Source organism: Falco punctatus, assembly GCF_963210335.1.
Source record: "Falco punctatus genome assembly, chromosome: 3".
Taxonomy (NCBI): domain Eukaryota; kingdom Metazoa; phylum Chordata; class Aves; order Falconiformes; family Falconidae; genus Falco; species Falco punctatus.
Window position 1 is genome coordinate 110,442,768 of NC_137582.1, and position 18,022 is coordinate 110,460,789.

Genomic DNA, 18,022 nt, shown 5'->3' on the forward strand with positions numbered 1-18,022 from the left:
TCATAAAGTTTCTCAATAGCTACAAAGTTTTCCTCATTTTGGGAAGGCCTGGGTGAGTGGGGAAATACTAAAGTGGGGGGAATTTGGGGCAAGAAAAAACTTCTCCGTGTCACCATCAAACGTTACTGGGAGTTTTAAATGAAGGTGCACAAAAGGGGTTTCTTTAAGGATCTGTTCCTTTTTTTTTTTCCAACCTTGAAGATGAACTTCACTTACAAAGACCTTCAAGTCTATTGAAGCTTTATAAGTAAAAGATTCCTGACCACAAAAGCAAACAGTAGAAGAAGAGGGGGGGAAAAAAAGAGAGGAAAAAAAAGGGGGGGGAAAGGTGGGGGAAAAGGGGGGAAAAACCCTAGGCTGCCTTAAAAATGGAGTAAAGGGATGGGGGAGGGAGGGCTTGTCTATTCTCATTCAAAATTCTGCAAGGAGGAGAAAAAGTTTGGACAAAGGGCCAAGGAAGGGAAGAAAGGGAGATAAATTATTCAAAACTCCCTGCTGTTAGATAGTTTTGTAATATTATAGGACCGTCTGTTGGAAAAAGGATAGCCGTTGGACGTTGCAAAATGTTGCTTGTGATTTGGAAACAGGCGATGCTCATTTGCAAATCGGGGCTATTGTGTCCGCGAAAAGCTCCCCCCCATCACTTTGGGGTGTTTTTAATTGGGTGTGGGGGGGTGTGGGGGGGTGGTGTTTGTCGGATTTTTGGGTTTAAGATTTATTTTATTAGAATCTCACCGCTTGAAAAAAAAATTTTTTTAAACTGCTGATTTATTATTTTTTTCCCTTGTCCGTGCGTGTTTTTCCCATCACCACCCCCAAAAAAGAGTGAAGGAGCCGGAGGCTTTTGATTCATTAATAACATGCAGAAGTGCGTGTTAATAAGCAAAACAAAACGCTCTCTTCTTCCTCCATGGGTAATATCGCGGACAAATAAACCACGAGCCCCCATTTCTTTATGAAACCAGCTCGGTTTGAATCGAGGGCTAATTTGGGCAAATTCCTGATGCCGGAGCCCGCGGAGCGCCGCGGTACCCCCGAGCACGCAGGCTCCGCTCCCTCTCCCATCCCTTGAGATAAATCCCCATTTATCAGTCGTTATTATTTTTTTTTTCCTCCCCCGCAATCGCGCCTTGAGTCTGTAGACTGCGGAGAAATCACCCCAAAAAGGCTCCGATTTGGGGGTTTGGCGGGGGGAGCATCAGGCGCAGAAGCGGCGAGTTGGCAGCGGGTTGGGTCCTGCGCCGCGATCCCCCAGATAAAATGCGATTAAAAAATAACCATTCATTTTTTAAAAATTTACTGCCGTCAATGTATATATTTTCGCGTCCGGAAAAGTTTTAATGGCCCTATTAAGGTAATTGATGATTCAACTTGTAAAAGACTCGGAGGCGGTGAGTGTACATTGTATATTTTTCATTTTAATTCCCCCCCCCCCCCCCCCCCCCCCGGAAAATAATAGTCTTTAGCGATTTATTCTCCCCCTGCCCCCCCAGTCCTACCGATTTTCCTGGTCTGCAATGAAATAAAAATACTAACGCGCTTCTGACACTTGTTCTCTAGCTCTGTTTTTACGGAGTGGGTTTGAGTTTTGTTTGGGGGGTTGTTGTTTTGTTTCTTTTATAACGCGTTTTTATTATTATTACGGATGGGAGGGAGAGGGGGGAAACTTTGTTTTGGCCTTTTTGCTATTGACAAACGCCTTTGCTCCATTTGCGGGTTCTCCTTGCGGGGAGCCGGAGGAAGACAGCCCTAAATGCTCTCTCTTTTTAAGTGTTAAAGAAAGCTTCCACCCTGCGCCTGTTTCTTTCTATCGTCTGCTTGGCATTTAATAATGTTAAGACTTATTAGAGCTGGTAATGAAAACTGTGGCTGTTGAATAGGGAGCTGTGTTGGAGAAGGGTGTAATAGCTCCAAGGCATGCTAAGAAATGTATTTATCCCCAATCAGTACTCACTCTCTGAGTTCCCAGCACAAACGTTAAGTTGAAGGGTTTTAAGGCAGATTAAATTGAGCCTTTATTTCTTTGCACTTTCATCTTTAAACGGCTCACTCCAGCTAGCCCTGGGCATATATTCATGAGGCTTCACTTTATTTTTTTTTTATTTTTTTTTATCCTTGTTAAGACGGAGTTGTTATTATTTTTGGTTGTTGTTATTTATTATGACTGGTGGGGTTTATTAGGGAGGGTCACGCGTGGGTGATGCGCTGTTCTCCCACACCCCGCAGATCCCAGGTGCTGGGTGGGGATGGGGGGTCCTTTGGGCAACCCCAAACCTAAGGGGGTGCTGGGGAAGGTGCTCAGCGCTTCGTGCGGGAGGGGCGGGGGCGAGGCCTCATCCTGGCAGGGTATTAATTGCAACCAGACGCGGGTGAAGGGGAGGGGGGACGGTGTGTGTCGGTGGGGTTATGGGGAAGGCGAAGGGAGGAGAGGGAAGTTCGGCAGCTCGCGTGTCACGCCACGGTCACGGGTGGGGGCAGCCGGTCCTGCGCCCTGTACCGCTTCGGGATGCAGAGCAGGATGCCGGTGAAGGATGCTCAGGGCTTGGGCGGTGCTGGCAGGGTACCGAGGAGGGGGGGCCCAGCGGGTTATGTCTGGAATGAAAACAGAGATTTTAAATTAATTTATTTCTCTGAACTCCTCTTGATTGCACGGACTTTCTCCCAACGATCGATTTTTGCTTCGATACCCACCCTCGCCCCGTGGCAGCGTGGAAAATAATGCATAGGGTGGGGAAAGCCGGGAGGGAAAGGCGAGGATGGAGGATGTGTGTGTGTGTATTTTTATGGAGGTGGGAAAGGCGTACAGGTGCGAGCAGCAGTGGGGGGGGGGGCTGTTCGGACCCTTGGAGGTGATAACAATTTAATTTGGTAGCAGCCGCTGCTGCTTATATAGGGGTTTGGCGGGGAGGGAGCTGTTTGGACTGGGTGTGCAAGGTCCTGCCAAATTTAATTAGGCTCGGAGAAGGGCTAGGGGGAAAGAGGGGGGACCCCCACACACCTGGAAAGGGGCTTTGTTTCCCAAGCTGGGGGTGCGGGGGTGGGAAGAGGGGATATGGAGTCAATTTATCAGCAAACAATCTGCATTGATTTAAAACCAACAAGCGCTTTCTCTGTAAATGTATGTTTAGAAGGGAGATGGGGGGGGGGGGGGGGCGAGAATAGACACTTCATCAAATCAAGGGATTACGAAAGGTTGGCAATCTAATCAAACAGAGACCAGGCGGGATTTGTGAGTGTTGCGAGTGGGATCAGCTCTAATAATGGGGGGCAGGAAAGAGATAGGGTAGTGTCAAGCAATTCATTGGCTTTAGGCTGAGTTATTCTGTGCATATTTCAGGGAGAGAGAAGAGGGAAAAGGAGAAGAGAGGAAAAAAAAAGGCAGGGAGAGGGAGAAGGAAGGGGGGGCTGGATGTGAGCACACACGGAGCTTACATGTCACAAAAAAAGCTGAGACAAATGAGGTACAACAATAAACACAGATAACAATTACAAAGGCAAACAGTGGCTTTTGGGAACAAGTAGCTGCAGAACCTGGTCTACATAAACAAAGTAGGCAAATGTTTGCAAGATAAACTCCTTCCTAAATCAAGTGTGACGGGAAGGAGAGAAGAGAGGAGGAGAGATAAGGTTGGAAGGGGGAATAAACGAGTATAATCTAATACAAGACGTTTTAAAAAACAAACTTAAGACAAGGATGCGGGGAGAGAGGTTCAATTATACAGTAGGAAGTGAAATAATATAAGGGAGATGTTTGTGATCCAGGATTTGTTTGGTTTTTTTCCTTTTCTACATCGCCCCCCCTCTTCTTTGGGGGAGAAGAATAGGTTCAATTACAGAGCGGGGAAAATATAAGGGAAATATTGATATCAGAAGCGCTGGCTGGCAGGTGGGGTGCCCGGGGTTCAGTTCGGTCGGGAAAGGAAATACATTCTAGGCATTATAATCTATAAATTAAAGGTGGATGGTAGATTACATTGTACTGGGAGGGTTAGGAAGTAGATATTTGGCGATGCGGGGGAGATGGATGCCGTGATAGAGAAGGAGAGGAAGGAAACTGGAAGGTCTATTTCTAATCCCAGGCTTCGCCCGTAATTGGGGTAGGAGAGAGGAGGCAGAGATTTAATTAAGCAGCAGGAAGGCCGTGAGAGAAATGTGTGATCCAGGTGTGTGCAGGGGTTGTTCGGAAACAAACAGATCTCCCCAAAAAAGCCTGCTCTTAACCCCCAAATAATTTAAAGAAGTAGTTTAAGGCTGTGTTGGGGCTTATTCTCTTTTATAGAGATATGTATATATGGATCTTTCCAAATGAGAATTGTATATAAGAGGGGAGAGACGTGTCTGCAGTGTGGTTAAAGGAATTAGATATTTACCAGTTTGAAATAAGCCTGGTTATAAAAAAAGGGAGAGAGAGAGAGAGAGACACTGAAAAGATGAGACGGGAGAACACTTCAAACGAATTCATCATCTGGAGTGGTGAAGGGGAGATTTAGAGACAGTATTGGGAAGTTATTTAGATATTAATAACATATTTTCCTGAGGCGTCAGGAGTGCCTCCATACGCACTTTTTTCTCGCAGCTATTTGGCTGGGTGAAATATGGGAGACCCAAATGTTGGGAAGAGATAACACAATCAGCCTAGCCCTGGTCCTGTGACTGCATCATAGCATTAAACCCGGATTAACCTCCCCTTTCTCCCCCTCCCCCTCTCCCCGTCCCCCCCGTCCCCCCCCCCCCCCCCCCCCCCAAGCCCCCCCGAGAAGCTTTCCAAATTTTTCAGGGGAATTTACATGGCAGGATTTTAAAGCACATATAACACTAGCCTTAAAGCTGTAAGGTACTTACTCGAGCATTAGGGTAAGGCGGGGGGGGAAGTATCTTTCTGAAAATTACGTTTGCTACAAAAGAAATAAGCAAATAAGGGACCCTCTTAAGACCTGAGCTTTGGAGATATTATATATTTATAGAGTCTATTCTTAAATATATATATATATAAAGAAGCCCATTTCAGTCATCTGCCACATTACTCTTCTCTCCACTGCTGGGTTTTGTTTTTTTTTTTTTTTTTTTTTTTTTCTTTAATTTATTCTGAACTTCAGTCTGATTTGGGCTCTGGGTAGGGGTTTTTTTTGTTTGTTTGTTTTTTGTTTTTTTTTGGGTGGGGGAAGAAGCTGGGGGGATCCCAGGCCTGGAGGCAGCGGAAGGCTCCGGGACAGGGAGGGGGAAGCCCTGTGTTCCCGAGTGGGAGCTGCTCCTGCCCGGCCGGGCATCGCTTCCCCCTCCCAGGAGCCTGAAGATGCAGGTGGAACAAGCAGAGCCCTCGGGGGCTGGATTTTGGGGGGCTCCTGTTCTCCCCCTCCCCTATCAGCCCAGGAAAAAAAAAAGAAATGAAGGAGTTGGGAAGCGCAGGTGCAGCTCGCGGAGGGAGGAGAGGTTGGGGTGGGGATGCGGCTTTGCCGGCGTGCCCTGGGGTGGCAGGTTTGCTGCATCCCCCGCCCCCCCCCCCCCCCCCCCCCCCCGCGGCTCCCAGCTTGTTCCCCCCCCCCAAAAAAAGCCCTCCTCCTTCCCAGGTCATCCCGACCCGAGGATGGTACCCGCTGGGGAGGGCTCGCCTGTGCGCTCGCACTTTGCATGATCTTGCCACAAAAGAAATTAGATGTCAGCTAATGCGTGTTTATAAAGACATTTGTCACCCGGAGTTGGGGAGAAGTGGGGAAGAGATACGGAGGTGTGGGGGAGGGAGAGGACCGGAATCGGAGCTTTTTTTTTTTTTTTTTTTTTTTTTTTAAAGGCAGACTATGAAAGTGCAAGTGATGGTGATAAGATTTTGGGGGTACAGTCTGGGGCTGCCCCCTGCACTGGAGCGGACCTCAGGGCTGTCGGAAGGGAGAGGGAGGATTGCAGCTCCTTGGAGGGGCTGGGAAGGGGGGGAGAAAAAGTAGGTGAGGAAAAGTAGAGGCAGCTTGAGGAAATTGAGAAGCTTATAGTCTTTGATCCTTGGATGCTTTTCCTTATCAGAAACATTTGTGGTGACACCGGTACAAAGGAAGTTCATCATATTACAGACTGCTAGGGCTGCTTGCAGGAATCACTGTCTATTAATTAGCAGGCGCTCTGTCTTGTGGGACATACTAGATCTGAGGCTACATATTACTTGCTTGGATGGCTCTGGGTCCTGTGATGAATTGTTGTAAAGGGCCGTTGCTGTTTATAGGCTCTGCAGGGATAGCCAAGGCAGGGGGGAGGCGGGGAAGGACCCTCGGCTCATTCATGAAATATATCTATATCTATCAATCTATAGCCGGAGATGGGGAGGGAGAGGGGAAGGGGGTCGCTCATTCATGAAGTCTGTGGCTGGGGAGACATCTTAGCTCATCCATTTTGTGCGCGGCTGCGGTCCCGGCCGGGCTGCGCAGCTCTGGGGCTCCCGGAGGGTTTGGGGCTTGAGAGGAGGGAAAGGGCTTTAAAATAAATAGAATAAATAAATAAAAAAAGTTAAAAAACTAGCCATGTCTTCCTAAAGAGAGGACAAGTGACGCGAGGAGGTCGCCCTGGAAATGGAACGTTTCCCTCCCCTCAACAGCATCCCACCCGAGGGATGCTCCCCTTGCACCTCCACCTGTCAACGTTAAAAAAAAAGAGGGGGGGGGAAGAGCTGGGATTCAAAGAGGGGGCTGCGTCTTCTATGGCTGCTCGGCCCCCCGCTGCCTTGCCCCGCTGGAGGTGGGCTGGGAGGAGGCGGGGAGGGCGCGGAGGGATGCTCCGCAGCCCCGAGGGGATATTTCGGGGGGGCTCGGAGGAGGCAGGGGAAACACGAACTATTTTTACACCCGCTCCCCCCGCTTCGAGCTGGCTGTCCGCTGCCCCCGGGCTCGCTCCTGCTCTCTGGAAGACGGAGGAAAAACCCTTCTTGGTTTTCACTCTTGTTTTGGGTTTGGTGTCCGTCGTCCCCGACCGTCCCCGTCCCCCCCGCGTTGTTGCTGTTGCTAAAATTGGAAGGCAGCACTCTGCCTGACCCTGGGGAGGGGGCTGAGGGCAGGGCTGCCGGCGGGGCTCCCCTCGGGCGAGGTGGGGGCGGGGGGGGACGACACCCGGCAGCCTTCAGCCTTCACTGCCGCCTTTGTCCGGAGACCCTAAAGACCGCGGATCAAAGTGACCTGGTGGCATCTTTAAAAGAGGGAGAGGGGAAGCGCAGAGCCGGGGGGAGCCACTTATGAAACCGCGGTGCCCAAACCTGGGGGGGGGGGGGGGGGGGGGGGGAGGCGGCTGTGTCCCCAGAAAATGTTATTTCCCTGTTTTCCAAGGGAAGGGGGGAAACCTGCCCCACTGCCGTTTCCACTGGCGTCCAAATCTAGAGTGGAGGGGAAAGTCCGGAGCGCCAGCAATTCTGTAATTTATTTATTTATTTATTTAGTTTCCCATTATGGGGACTAATCGATTTGCATTTTTATTGGGAATTAAAGGAGAGAGAGGAAAGTTGACTCGACAGGATTGCTCAATGAGAAGCTGCTTTTGAGCAACTCCCCTCCGAGTGGAGTTAAAAATATTCGGGTGATTTTCGGATCGCCTAAAGTTAGAAGGGTCCTTAAATAGTCCGTGAAACTTCCCACTGTTAAACAACTTCGTAAAATTTTTTTTTTCTTGTAAAAAAATCATACCAGATCCTCGTCTTGCACTTTAATAAAGATCCACTGGCTGCATTATTTTGCATTTTTAAATGTATAAGCATCTTTAAAAGGAGAGGGGGAAGGTACAAAGGACACTTCGATGTCGAGGGATATTCAGGGGACAGTCATGTTTAAATTCGCTACAATTGTCTCCGGCACATTTGATTGCTTGGAAAAAGAAAGAAACACTGACATGAATAGGAATGGGGGCTGGGGGGGACGGGATTAATAGCCCCCAACCTTTGTATGGTGTAAATTATCCAGAGAGGGCAGATAGCCGGAGCTGCCGGTGATGTTAAAGGACTGTGTATATATATATATATATATATATATACACGTATAGACTCGCGTATTTAGTAAAAGGCTGGCGTTTTGCAGAGGGATTCGTTATTTTTCCGCGCAGTAACTTAATTCTTTTTAAGCACTTTCCCCAGTTGTCGAGAAGATGCTTGTTTGGTGCTAAATAGCAGCAAATTGAGCTATTTGAAGCTTTTTTTTTTTTTTTTTTAGAATGTGAATATTTGGATTGTACCTTGTTGCTCTGTTTCTTTTTCCTGGAGTTTTCCCCTTAATCTCCTTCCAGCCACAAACCCTCCCTTGTGCGTGCGGCTGAATATGCTCGCAGCGGGTAAGCTGCAATTTCCATTCCTGAAACTCCAGCATAAGGAGGAGAAAAGTTTGGAGGTTTTAACAAATGTAGGTGGTTGTTGTTGTTGATTTTTAACAAACGAACAAAATAACTCAGATCTTGCCGCCCCCTATTCACTGGAGGAGTGTATGTAAAGAGGGAGAGACGGTACAGCCCCAGATTAAGACGCATTTGAAGGACGAAGGGATCCAAGATTGTTAAATCCAAGTGATATTTTGGGGAAAATTATACATACATATATAAGTATATACATAAAATGTCAAAATCTCCTTGCTTCTCAAGAAAAAATGCTCAAAGGTTAATAGTGCAGAGATGGACAATCTTCCCCGATTCTGCTTGGCAAGAGCGTCTCAGCAAATCTCTGTCAAGGGGGAAAACAGGGTGGTGGTAGTGAGCAGTTGCTAAAGAATAAAATAACTTGAGCGCAGAGCAGAAAGCTGGTTGGGTTTAGAGTTCGGTTGCAAAGAGTCAAGTGTCCCCCGCGGAGAAAAAAAAATATCCCCGTCAACGCCCCCCCATCAGCAAGGAAACCTCAATATTGGAATTATTTTTTCCCTGCGAGGCAGGGAAGGTAAAAAGAGGAGCCGAAACCTCCGCGGCCTCGCTCCTCTCCTGGCTCTGCGACCTCGTGAGTTTTCTCTCCGATTTTAAACTTTACCCAGGCTGAATTTGATCTTTTTAACTCTTTTACCACCCCCCGCCTCTCTCCCCCCTCCTTTTCTGACGGTATTTTTTTCTCACTCTGTTTTCTCCCCTTAACCTCCTCTCCCTTTTTTTTCTTTTTTTTTTTTTTTTGTCCGCCTTTCATTTGAAGCGAGGCTTTACAGCTTGCTACACTTTCTAAGTGCATCAATAGCCACTTTAGAAATACAAACAACTTTTAAAGATAAAATAACCAAACCAGAATGGGACTTTCAATGGGGGAATAGTTGTTGTCCTTTACCATGGAGTGTGCAGCCGCCTCTGCCTAATCCAGCTTTCATTTTCACCGACAAATGCCAAGAATCTATATCTGTCTCCCAACCCCTCGGGAGCTTGATTACACGACAAAAGGCTGCCATTATCCGCAGGAGAAAACAGGGAGGGGACACGGGGGCTCGGGCCTCTGAGGATGAGGGCATCTCCAAACTATTGACTTAGTGGATGAAGTCAAGAGCAAACACGCTGAGATCTAAAGGGGGGGGAAGGCGCTGGCGGGGAGGGCGGGGGGGGGGGGGGATGCTCAGGGAAGGAGCAGAGGAAAAGCAGTAGAAAGTGCTTGAAAGTAGCGCGGAAGGGGAAGGAGAGAGTTTGGGGGGGAATTAATCCAGCTGTGGAAAGGTTTTGCTCCCTCCCCACCTCAGAACAGGTTGATCGGGGAAAGCTCCCACTGGCTTGCTGTTATTCCCGCCCCCCCCCCCCCCCCCCCTTCTCTCGTGGTGAGATTTAATTTTTTTAAGAGCTCTTCTCTACCTTCCCCGTGGGAAATTTGGGTCTTTCCTCCCGCTGAGAGGGAATTAAAGGAGGAAAACCCCAAGTCCTGCTTCCCGAGGGCACGGCCGGGATGGTGCGGGGTGTTCCCCCCCCTCCCCCGACCTGCGCATCCTCCCCGGGCTGGGCGCAGGCATCTCTCCCCAGGCTGGGGATACCCCCAAGATATCCCCGCAGAGTTTTTGGTTGGCACAGGGCGTGGGGAAATCCCCCCACTCTTTCCTTGCTGCAGCAGCACGGAGACGGAGCAAAACCCTGGCGATTTTCTCCCTAAACTGGGAGTAAACTGGGTCAAGGTCTCAGCTACGCGTTAGGCCAAGGAGCCCCGCTTGCTCCCCGGGCTTGGCCCCGCAGAAGGGCTGTGAATCGGGGGGGGGGTAGGGTGGTCGAGGGGTGGTGTGGTGGTTAGTGAACCTGCCTGCAAAGCCCCCGCGCGTCTGGCAGGAGAAGAAGTCCCCCCACACCGCTGCTTTTCAGGTTTAACTGGCTGCGTTTTGCATGACTGCCTCATTAGCCACTGCTGAGCAGGGATTTGCGGTCCAGGCTCATCCCGGCCCGGCATGGACAAAAGTTATTTTAGCCCTATCTGTAATTTATCTGGCTCACCTAGGGAGAAATCCTCCGGGTACGGTGCGTCCTAGAAGCCGGTACCAAAGGAGTCCCACCGCCCTTAATTACTCTTTAATCAACCTAGCGCAGTGGTCCCTTTAAAGAGCCGCATTTGGTGCAAGAGCTGCGTTTAAGCATCTGCTTCCCGGCCGAGGCTGGAGAGCCAAAAACCTGCTCCAGCTTAAGGGATTTCAAGGTGTGGAGCGTGTGTTTCAGGCTGGGCCCTGCGAGCATCCCTTTCGCTGTGAGCACAGAAGTATTAAACAAAGGAAGAGGGTGGCGGGGAGGTGGGAAGAACCTGAAGGACCCGATTTAAACTACAAAGGCACAAAAGGAGCCTAAATTCATCTCTTAAGGGGAAATTCATCCTTGTGGAGAGCAGGCTGGGTTCGCAGAGCTCCCATCCGCGGGCTGAGGGGCTGGCTGGGCTTCCCCCCCTTGCACAAGCCCAGCCGGATAGTTTATTTGAGGTTATTTTACTTTTCTTTCCCTCCCCCCTTCATGATACACAGAAAAAGGCGGTGAACCTGCTGGTGGCAGCGGGATGCTGATCTAGGACCGGGGTGGCAAGGTTTCCTCGCCGAAATTTTGCTTTGCTTTGGGGAAAGCTGCACGGCATCCCTCGGCTTTGCGGTCCTACGGACAGTTCACTGCCTGGCAGGGAAAGAGCAGCTGCCGTGAGAGACAGAATAAGTATTAGAAGAAAGAAAGGAAAAAAAATCCTCGTAATCTTGGGACGTATATAATCTACGTCTCCCTGAATCTCAAAAGGCAGCGGGCCCGTCTCTGATTTATTTTTACGCTAGCCTAGTTTGCATCCCAAAGAAGTAAACTGCTATTTTTAACCACTGGTTTAAAGCTTAATTAAAAGCCCCTAAACTGATTGTTTTGAAAATTGATTTAGAGGAATTGCCCCAGGGCTGAGACGCTATCTAAGCCAAGTTGCAGTCCCAGAGCTCGCAGTGGTGGCTGAATCGTTAACCCCGGCGAGGCAGGAGTCGCCGGGTGTGGATGACACACGGGCCAGCGGGGTCCCTACGCCCTCTGGAAAGAAAGGTCCTTTGTTAGTCCTGGCTACTGGCTTGCTCGGGTGGATCTCCGCTGGTTTCCTGGAGTTACGAGCTTTAATTGAATTAAGGGAAGCTCTGAGATGCTTCTGACAGAGGGATAGGAGAGCTCTTCCTTTCATCTGCACATCTTTGGGACCGTCGGGGTGCGGGAGGGGGGATGCAGTAGAGAAGGGCCACGCCACCTCCAAAAGTGGGCTGTGCTACGGGGAGGGGGGGGGTACGACAGGTTTTTTGGGGCCCAGACCCCCTGCCTCCCCCGGCCAGCCTCCCTTTTTCCCAGCCATCTGCGCCCGGCAAAGCCGCCCGAGATGCTGCCGAGCCACCGCTGCTGTAATTATCTTCAATTGCTTCCCCGGGAGAAGGGGCTTTACCTGCTTAAAAGGGGTGAAATGAAAGTTGGTTTGAAGGCTTGGGGAGGGGAGGAAGCGGGTGGGAAGGGAAGTGGCATTTCAGCCCCGTAATTAGATGTAAACAAGAATAGAGACGGGGCTCCATGGTCAGACAACTTGATTGTTAAGGGATTAACACCTAAGTAAACCAATAAAAGCTCCGCGTTGCTGGTGAGAGGGCTGCGGGCCAGGCAGGGGCTGTGTAAGACTATCAAGGCCTAATGGGCTCCCCCCGGCAGTGCCAGGGCAGCATATTAATAAACCCCCGAGAAAACGGCGGTTTCTTCCCGGCCCGGACACGTGTGGGGCCACCCTAGCAATTTTAGGAGCCTGGTTTGTGAGGCTCTTGGCAAAGGTTTGAGTTGGTGATGCTGTTTCTGCTGCCTGGGAAGCCGGGGGTGATTCCCGTCTCTCCTTTGGGATAACTGCAAGGGAGGCACCCATCGTTACCAGGCACCCATCGCCCTATTTATTAGGGGAATAAATGAGTTAAAGGGAATCTCCTATCCGTTCGTATGGGACAGAGCACTCCCGTCTGTCACCACCTCCACACATGTAAGTCGGATGGTTTCTTTTGCGCAAGGGCAACTGCAGGTTCCTTCAACCCTTTAGTTTCTCCATCCCTTCTTAATAATAGCTTAAAAAAAATTAAAATCCTTCAGAGCCAGCTCGAGCAAAACCCTCCTGGGCGTAGCTCTCCAGGTTTGCTTCCAACTGGGCTTTTGTCGTCGTTTCTTTTCCTCCCAGCTCACCCTCGGTTGGTATTTCCCCCCCTCCGCCTTCCCTCCAGCCCTGGCCAGACTGTCAGTGGATGGAGGAGTTTAACCTTTGGGGCAAAATATAAAAAAAATCAGGCCTGGCCTTAAGTGATGTGGTGGTACCTGTAAGCCTGATTTCCATGGCTTTCTGCCGGCGCGGATTTGAGATTGAGAGGTACCTGAAAGGCTCAGAGTCAAACTGAGTTCAATAACTTGGGTCTGTTTTGTTTTCCTCCATCTCCCCAGCTTCCAGTGGTCTCTTTACTCCGCTGGCAGGGCTAATATCGGAGCACTCTAGGGTGTGGGTATTTCTTCCTCCTGATTGCAAATAACCGAAAGATTAGCACCAGCAGCTGTTTGGAATTGGAACAATGGAGAGACCTAGGAAGTGGAGAAATTGAAAAAGGAGAACCCCCCTCCTAATCACCCAGCTCAAAGTTCACCAAGTCAGACTGCATGACTTAACGTGACCTCCACCTCGGCTTCATAGGGCTGTTTGCTTATATGAAGGTTGGGTGGAGGGGGGGAGACAGAAAGCGAGAGGGGAGGCGGTGTGTGTGTGTGTGTGTAGTGGGGAGTTTAATGAAATTTCCTACAGAAATGTGAGGTTATTGCGTGGCTGGACGGTCCCCTTTGGCTGCCGGGTGCTCTCGGTCCCTGTCCCGTAAGGCGGGTTTAGGGGGTTCCCTACACCCCCGCGGGGGGGGGGGGGGGGGGAAGAACCCTCTCCATCCTTTTTAAGGGACAGCCCCGAGGGTCGCCCCCTCCCTAGGGGGGGGAGGGCCCGATCCTCCATCCCGGCAAACCGGGCTCCGTTCCTGCAGGAGGCGCCGGGGCCGGGCGGCTCCCCCTGGGCAGCGGCACCCCCGGCTAGGGGGGCTCCTGGGGGAGTGTCCCCGCTGTGGGGTGGGGGGCTCGGGTTCACACAGCAGCCCGGCCCTGCGCTGGCTGGTGAAGTGTGAGAGCGGCTGAGCTGTCAGGAGGGGTTTGAATGGGATCCCCTAATGGATTTGACTCGGAAATCTCGACTTGACCAGTTTTTTCCTCTTTAAAACAAACTCATTAAACTTGTCAACACTCATTAGGGCCTTAAAACGCTGAACTGGAGTCACTGGGGAGAGCGGTTGGTGGGGGGCTGCCTCGGGAAGGGGATGCGGGGGGGCAGCCGAGCATCGCCTCCGCGCCGGGCTGCAGCCGCGCTCCCTCGGCTGTGCGGGGCGGGCGGAAGGCGCTGCTAGGGAAATAAACGCCTTAAAAGAGAAATCAAGGGAGGAGAGAGGGAGCCGGCACGGGGAGGGGGCTGTGCCTTAGAAATCGGGGCATCTCCGCACCCCCTCGGCCTCCGGGCTCGGCTACAAAGGAGGCGCCGGGGAAGGGGAGGGCTCCGCCGGCTGCCCGAGGGGCCGGGCCGGGCCAGCGACTTCGGTTTGGGGACATTCCCGGCGATTTGGGAGCGTGTGTGTGGAAATAGATCGGTTGGGCTGCGATTTCTGCAATTGCTGGGGGAAGGGGGAATGGGGGGGAACGGAGGGGGAAAGGTTAGAGCGAGCTTTCAGCCCTAAATCCCCTGGAAATGAGCCTGGTCTCCGAAATTCCTTCCCAATCCCCCTACCCAAAATATTTTGAGAGCTGTAAAATTAGGCGGAGATCATCTTAATTCTGTCGGCAGGAGGAAAAAAATTGCTTTCGGCGGGGGGGGGGGGGGGGGGGCGCGCAATTAAATGTTGCGCATTTCTCCATCTCTTTTGAATAGAGGTTTTGTTTGGGGTTGGTTCAGTTGTGTGTTGTTTTTTTTGTTTTGTTTTGTTTTGTTTTTTTTAAAGGGTTTATTCTGATGCTTTTCAAGCCTCGGTTCCCCTTTAAGGGGAAAAAACCCACCCCCACCCCTATTAAAAAAAAAAAAAAAAACGCACCAAAAAAACCTTCGAGACCTTCTGTTATTCCCCTCTCTGAGAATGAGAACATCAGCTATTCAAGCGTATTGATGAACTCCCCCAAAAAGTTTATTAAGAGAAGCGAAAACAAAAGGACTAAAGGCCGCAGGCAACTGGACAGACAGTTTATAAACTAAGGTCCCATTGTCCCCCTGAGGCAGATGCATGAATACCTCTGAATGGGTCCCTTTGGAGTGACAAGATCAAGCCAGACAACAGCATGTTAAAAGGAAGGAGCGCTGTTTCTCTTTCTCCAACCCAAAGATCTGCTCCCCCTACTCCTCCTGCATTAATGTACATCTGCAGGGGGAGGAATAAATAGCTCCTTAGGATCTGCGGCCTTCGGGGTTTTTATTCTTCCACCCCCAGCACTGGCTCTTTGCACCATATGCTGCAGATCAGCCCTCCTTTCTCCGCAGCCTCCAGCCAGGCAGTCGCCTAAAATGATCCCCAGCAATCGCAAACTTTCTTCCTCCTCTCCCTCTCCCCCCTCCTCCTCTTTCCTTCCCCCTGCCGCTGTTAAAATCACGATTTATGGCCTGCTTGTCTAGGAGATCCCTCGTGGTCAATTAGGTTTGCACAGAGCAATTTAACTAATAGGCTTTGATGGATTTATTTTATTTTATTTTTTTTTCCCCTTTCCCTGGGATATTGGCCTTGCACTGTCAGAGCGCAGTGGCAGGGAGAAACGCCCCAAGCATCCCATGGAGAGGGGCAGAGGACAGAAAACCTGGTACTGAGTGCCCGGAAAAGTCCCAAAATTAATGCCCAAAGCTGCAGGTCTGCTCACTTTCACCGACTGCTCCCAGCTCCAGACTGTGTCATGGCCAGAGGAGACAGGGTTGAGTAGCGTTTGGGTAAATTTGGGTAATACCGTGCAGCTTTGGTCTCCCATAAAATTGTGATGAGGTGTACGAGCGCTCGGTTCCCTCCCTTCACCTCTTTCAGATGTTTTCCACCTTCATTAAGGTTAATTCAGAAAAGTTTTAAAATGTTTTGGAAGGGGAGAGTGGCTTTAATGTGTGTTGGCAGTTGTCGATGTTTTAGCTTTATGATCTCAGGGTATTTTGTTGCCTGGACAGTAGAAAAAGCAGGGAAAGAGTGAGTTTCTCATCACTTTGGCCCTTGAAATAACTTCTAGGGTGCAGACTGCAACAAATAGCCCAGGTAGGGTGCAAACCTGAATGCAGAGATTTTCCAGCCCACCCAAACACCTCGGTCCTCGCCTTCACGTCCTAGTCCTGGGTGTCTGTGGCTCTCCTCCATCCTTATTACATAAAGGGGACCCCTCCGAGGTGGGAGCATCTTGGCCCAGCTGCCATAGCGGCTGTAACAGCATTTGGGGGGCTGATAACTCGCATGATGGATCAGTCTAACTGGTCTCTGGCACTCACAGAGCCTGTTTGCACACTCATTAACAAGACACAGCTCTGAGCACTGGGTTGGGAGGTCAAGCGATGATAATAATAATAAAATTACCCCCCTTTCCCCAGCCTCACCTTCCCTTCTGCAGCGGAAGAGTTGCTATTTCATGGCTGGCTAAAGTCAAACTTCCCTCAAGGGGGTTATGCGACTTATGACCCTCCTAACCTGTACTTAGTGCTTTCCAAAGGAGATGTGCTCCTGGAGAGGTGACCTGAATGGAGATGGAGCCACAAGGGCAAACCCAATCTATTTAAAAAAAACCCCAACACCCAACCCAAACCCAGAAAAGCAACAGGGAGAAGAAATACTAAGTGAAAGAAAAAAACCAGCAGCCAAACCAGAAGTGTTTCCCAGCTAGGGAAATACCTGATTAATCAGTGAGGACGATAGTTCCTAGGGGATTGTAGGAACCCCAGGTGCAGTTTTGGTGACAGTCCTGTTTAACTCTTTGCAAACCCAAGGAAGACTTTAGCAATTGACAATCATCCCCATCTTCAGCTGCAGTTTAGTGGTGGTAACGCTTTTCACAAAGGGACGGTGTGTTTGTGTGCACGCAGTGACAGCATCTTACTGCCTCAGCCCAGCTCTGGAATAAACCTATGCACTTGCCTAGTCCCAAGCCCTCATTTTCAGAGAAGCATGACAATTTGGTCCCATGCTAGAATTAATTAAGCCTCTGACCCTTCAAGCAAATGCATCCATATTTGATTTTATTGATACAAGTAATCCCATCGGCTTCAATGGACCTACTGATGGGCTCAGGTTTTTGCAGGACGGGGGACCCTTTGCAGCCCCTCAAGTGCAGGGATATTTTTATTATTTCCTTTTGGGGCTTCCATAAGGTACATTTGCTTGAAAGCATCACAAATGGGGCCGGGGAGAGGAAAAAAAGAAACAGATGAGGAGCTGACGTGATGAAAGACCAACAGATTTTGGGTCATTCCTGTTCCCGTAGCAGCTCCCTGAGGCATTGCAAAGGCAAAAAAGAAATGGGAAAACACAAAATCAAACCAAGGAGCCAGCTAACCAGGCCAATACCCGCAATCCCAAAGTCCCATTTAGCTGCTTGCAGGATTATCACTTGTTGCCGATTCAAAACCAGCAGGTGTTGTCAGCTATTTATGATCACTGTTATTTATCCAGTGCCACTGGTGTGCCCGGCACTCGGCAGCCACGTACAGATGAGAGCCAACCTCTCCCCTGAGAAGATACCAAACTAAATTAGACGTAACACAGCGGCAGATATTAATACACAGTATATGGGAATGAGGGGAAAAAAAGAAAGGTTTGAATCCACCAAGATCATGCAATCTCCAGGCATTAAATACCGCACCCATCGGCTTGTTATTTCCCATTTTATAGGAAATGCAAAAGAAATAGATCCATGTTTAGGCACGGGGAGCCTGCAGTATGAGGGTAGGGACTGAGGCAGGGCATCATGCCTTGCTTTGTGGACGGAATGGCTAAATATTATTTGCTTTATGGGCCAGGATTGAGATTTGCAGCCGGTGTGTTAGGCAGCGTAGGGATGCACAGCCAGAGCCAGCTTGTGGCATAGAAAAGAGCCGGGGGATAACCGAAGTGAAGCAGCTTGCCCAGGTTCACATGGTGTATCAGCGGCAAAGCCAAAGCTGGAACCTTATGTAAATATTACTAAGCAGAGCCCCATCCACAGCCTTTTTTCTTCAAAACCTGGTGGTTTTATGCAGGAAAATTCCCATGGTATCTGCAGAAGTTTTACCCAAAGATTGAATATGGACCGGGAGATTTGGCTTTTTCTTTTTTTTTTTTCTTTAGAGGCAAATCAGCTCACAGAGCAAACAACTAGATGCTACTTGGAAATAAAACACATTTCCAGCTTAGGCCTGCAAAGGCTTACGTTTGTGGGCGACTTTATCCAAATGAGTCATCCCATCCCATGTCTGTGAGAGGATTCCCCATGTAAGCAAAATTGACCAATACGACATTTATAGGGATTGGGCCAGGCACCGGTAAGAAGCATTCCCGAGCCGAAGGAGGCTGCGCAGGGGAAGAAATCAGCTCTGCAAAACTTA

At 49.9% G+C, this 18,022-nt stretch overlaps 1 protein-coding gene across 1 annotated transcript in view; it reads left to right on the forward strand.

Annotated features, from left to right (window-relative positions):
• Positions 1–18,022, forward strand: part of PAX7 (paired box 7) — a 125,034-nt gene that overhangs the window by 19,666 nt on the left and 87,346 nt on the right. The gene's annotated exons all lie outside the window — the stretch shown is intronic.